Raw genomic sequence first — 4,941 nt, forward strand, 5'->3', positions numbered from 1 at the left:
TGGACTGTTTTTTTCCACTGTAAAATTAAACGATTTGAAACCGGCATTATTTTCTCCAGATTGCTTTTTTTTTCTGCATCAATGTTATTGTCAAAGTTCCAAGATCCCTGTCTTACCTAGTGGCCAGATATCGTTACCTAATTTATTGTTTAAAGCAGCGCTGCAGCCAATCTTCGAATATTACGTTCTTGAGAAGAGGTTTCTAAACAAATGAAAAATAGAGGGGAGTTGCCGCTAGTTTTGTCTAAAGTTTGTCGCATAATGTCAGTAAAATGTGCCCCAGGCAAAAAAACGCTCAAACAAAATTTCTGGTACCAAATCAAATTGGAGGGTCCTTGTCCCCAAAAAATTACTGACAGGGTCCCTGACCCGAAAAAATTATTGAGAGGGTCCCTGACCCCAAAACTTATTGACAGGGTCCCTGACCCCAAAACTTAATCAAAGGGTCCCTGACCCAAATTTATTGACAGCCTGTATAAATCTGATGCGGATGAAAAACGAGATCAACAAGGTCCCTGACCTGCGGCTAATTACACAAAAAAAATGTACTCACAGTCAAATTTAGATTCGAGAACCGTCACCTGTTTAGTTACTTCCGTCAGGGATGAGGGGTCGCAGCACAGATCCGAGAGAGAGAGAGACCAAGGTCAATCTTACCTTGTGCCGGCGTCTGTCTCTTTACTCCGGTCGTGGCTTTGACCACTTTTTCTCAGTCCCTCATGGAAGCTCACTTCAGGATATTGGATTTTTTCTCGCAGCGCCAAATGTTGTATTTTATATTTTCCCCGCGTCTTGACTGTGATAGAGAAATTCAAACAGCATTCATTAGGTAAGCAAAACTGAACTTTATTTCCGAATTTAGAACTGACTGCTAGCAGTATATGGCTGATACTTGGAGTCGGAAAGCAGTCAAGTACAAACTGCTGAGTCCGTCTCAAGTCTGCGATAGTACAGAAAAGAAGGCGATTCTTATACATTATAGGATCAAGATAACATGAATACAGCTTGGTCAGGAATTTGATTGAAAGTAAAACATAAGTAATAATCGTTACAATGGCGTCACCTTCTGACCTTTAGGGGACTTGAGTTTCATATCATTATCTTGTCTTTGTTTTAAGAAAGGGAAGAAGTTGTTTAGGAACAGGAAGAAATAGTTGTTCAGCTTGTTATGTATTAAGATTATTTCTAGGTTCAAGCCTTATCTAGACTCTCAGAGTCACCCAGTTCTCAGGACATGCTGACCTCGGCTGTCTCTGTATTCTGGGCCTTAGGTTGTATGAAAATCAGTTTAAATTCACTTGTACCAAGAAGACTTGACTAGTTTTCCCATCATGCCATTATTTGCTTCACACAATACCACAGTGCTAGGTGCTCGGGGAGCCCAGCGAACCATGCCCATATGTTCTGGGAATGCCCAGCGCTGGGGGTATTTTGGAAGGGGGTAGCGAACATGGTGTCGAGGGTGGTAGGATCCAGGGTCGAGCCAGGCTGGGGGCTCGCGATATTTGGGGTAGCAGTGGAGCCGGGAGTGCAGGAGGCGAAAGAGGCCGGTGTTTTGGCCTTTACGTCCCTAGTAGCCCGGCGGAGGATTTTGCTTCAGTGGAAGGATCCGGGGCCCCCAAGAGTGGAGACCTGGATCAATGATATGGCGGGGTTCATCAAATTGGAGAGGGTGAAATTCGCCCTGAGGGGATCAGTGCAGGGGTTTTTTAGGCGGTGGCAGCCTTTCCTGGACTTCCTGGCAGAACGGTAGGAAAATAGGCCGGCAGCAGTAGCAACCGGGGGGGGGGAGGGGGGGGGGGGGGCTGTTTCGGTGGAGGGAAGAAATGTGTACATGTGTTTGTTGAATATGTCGGGTGCTAATCTATTTCTTCTTTTTGTAGTTACTGGGGGGGGGGGGGGGGGGTTGGTTTTGGGGTTTTTTGGGGTTTTTTTTCCTCTTTTTTGTTGTTGTTAATACTGTTTTCTTGTTGATATTTTCTGTTTTTGATATTTTGTGAAAATCTCAATAAAAATTATTTAAAAAAAATAACAGTATCCAAAGTGGTTTACCTGGTTTGCAGAATAGCCACAGGAATATCCTGCAATGTCTACCGTGTGCTTTTTCTCTGCCTGGCGGCTACCCATTTCCTTCCGGCCTGTGAATCATAGCCTGCAGTGCGACCACCTCTCTAGACATGCTATCCATGATACTCTCTGCCTCGTGAATGCTCCACAGAACGGCAGCACGGTGGCGCAGTGGGTTAGCCCTGTTGCCTCACGGCATTGAGGTCCCAGGTCCGATCCCGGCTCTGAGTCCCTGTCTGTGTGGAGTTTGCACAGTCTCCCCGTGTTTGCGTGGGTTTTGCCCCCACAACCCAAAGATGTGCAGGGTAGGTGGATTGGCCACACTAAATTGCCCCTTAATTGGAAAAATGAATTGGATACTCTAAATTTAAGAAAAAGTAAAAAGTGAATGCTCCATAGTGTCCCCAGTTGCTGCCCCAGCTCCAAAACCCAGGCTTCCAGAAGCTGCAACTGGAGATGCTTCCTGCACACATGCTGGCCCTGGGCACTGGAAATGTCCTTGGCTTTCCAAATGGCTTTGAGCTATTCTGCCATGATTTACCTCTTTGGATTAAACCTTTAATAGAGTTTTAAAATCAAATAATGCCAAGTACTTTCGGGCCCTTCTTCCCTTGACCTTGTTTCGCGGGACTGATGATGATGGCCTCTTGTTACATCCTCCATTATCATTGAAGTGATTTCATCTTTAATCACTCTGGGTATAGTTCTGCCCCTCTACCATTTTTCCTATCTTTCCTGTAGATTTTATAATCAAGCATGTCATATCCTCCATGTTTGTTGTCTGCCTGCAATTCATAAATTTGTACCTTATACTCTGTGTGGGGGTTGGTTAGCCCATTTGTCTGGGCAGCTGGTTCATGATGCAGAATGATGCCAATAATGGGTGTTCAATTCCCGTGTCAGCTGAGGTTATTCATGAAGGCCCTCCCTTCTCAGCCTTGCCCCTCACCTGAGGTGTGGTGACCGTCAGCTTAAATCATCACCAGTCAGCTCTCAAAGAGAGCAACCTATGTTCCTCCACGACTGAGGTGACAGTTTCACTCTCTGTGTTGGTATAAAGAACTCTAATTTGGGCCACGCAACCAAATATGCTCTTCTGCTCCGATGTTTTACTCACACACTTCGTATTTCTTTTTCCTGGTTTAATTAATCAACAATTTATAGTTTTCCCTTTACTTATATTGCCGAAAGTACTACTTGCAACTGCCACACTCTACTGTCTACCAATTTGTGTTCAAACTATTATCTGTACAACCTTTTTAACCTAGGCTCTCTATCAAAGAACAAAGATCATGGCTGAAAAATTTGTGTTGAGTTCCACAATCACTATCTACACCCGATAACCTTTGTTTCCTGTGTCTAATAAGAATCAATCTATCTTTGCCTTAAAAATTCAGTAATATTCAGTGACTACACTTCCCTGCCTTTGAAGCAAGTCCTGAGGAAGCCACGTTTTGTGGATGTAAATAACTCAGACAATTAAGCGCTTCCCACTTTCCTGCCACCCATTTTCTGCCCACTCACAATAAGTGCTTGCCATGCATTTAACGCATTTAATGTCGCGCTGCGAGGCAAAGTGGCACATTGTGCTGACTGTGGCTGGGGCAATAAAACAGGCACTAACTGGATTACGGCAACGCAGCAGATCTCGGGATATCCTGAATTCAATTTGAACTCTTTCTACACCTGCAGAATAAATAGGAGAGTTGAAAAATTTGGGACTTTTGAGGAAATTGACGGGACCCCTGTACATTCAATGGCATCTGGTCACCTTGAAGCAGAGAGATTTAGGGGAGGAATTACAGCATTGGGCTTCGCAGCCGAAGGCAAATATAGTGGGAAACAGGAACTGATTGGTTTCAGTGGATCAGGGCATAGCAATAAAGAATAATAATGCATTAATGTTCAGAGAGATACAACTGCATTTTCCCAATCCTGAAACCTTGCATTATTACTGTTCTTTCCTTGCGCATCAATAATCTTCTTCCTGGAAAGAAGCCATGACGTCAGATACTAATTAGCATATCCGTTTCCCATAATACCTTGCATTCATTTCAACAGTTTCTTTGAGAAAAGGTATTTTATTTCATTGTTGCCAAAGTTAAATGTTGTTTCTGTTTATAAAAATAGGAGCTCTACTCAATAATGCAATATTATTTGACGATGGGTTAATTTTTTTCTGGGGTCACCACAACTGTGAACGGACTGCGTCTCATAGACCCCAGCTCGCCGTGGCGTGTCTTGTCAGCTTTGCGCAGTGGCAGTATCGTAGCCGATGAGGTGTAACCGAGGCGCGATTATTGCTTATTGAAAACTTTTCCCAATACCCCGCTATGACGACTTGAAATATAGTCGGCAATGGCAATTTTTGACAGTCTCTGCGGAGACTGATATGCTAATTAAAAATTAGAATTTGATACCTCTTCAACAGTGCTTTAAAATGGCAGTGTTTAAGCTCCCTATATGTGGCCAATATTATGTGACTTATTCTGATAGCTACGCTTTGATGAATTCGGTCTGCTTGGTGTGCTATGTGTCTGTGGGTTTCCTCCAGGTGCTCTGGTTTCCTCCCACAAGTCCCCAAAAAATGATGTGCTTGTTAGGTGAATTGGCCATTCTGAATTCTCCCTCTGTGTACCTGAACAGGCGCCGGAATGTGGCGAAGAGGGGGTTTTCACAGTAACTTCATTGCAGTGTTAATGTAAGCCTACTTCAAAAATTTTAAAAATAAATACATTTAGAGCACCCAATTAGTTCTTTTCCAATTAAGGGGCAATTTAGCGTGGCCAATTCACCTAACCTGCACATGTTTGGGTTGTGGGTTTGAAACCCATGCAGACATGGACAGAATGATGTGGAGATGCTGGCGTTGGA

General features: G+C 43.8%; 1 non-coding gene across 1 annotated transcript; it reads left to right on the top strand.

Moving 5' to 3' along the window:
- The first annotated feature begins 4,313 nt into the window (after window positions 1-4,313).
- LOC119974058 lies at window positions 4,314-4,454 on the top strand. The gene has a single exon (XR_005462447.1). It is a non-coding gene; the product is annotated as a U4 spliceosomal RNA (small nuclear RNA).
- The last annotated feature ends 487 nt before the right edge of the window (window positions 4,455-4,941 follow it).

Source organism: Scyliorhinus canicula, chromosome 11, assembly GCF_902713615.1.
Source record: "Scyliorhinus canicula chromosome 11, sScyCan1.1, whole genome shotgun sequence".
NCBI lineage: Eukaryota > Metazoa > Chordata > Chondrichthyes > Carcharhiniformes > Scyliorhinidae > Scyliorhinus > Scyliorhinus canicula.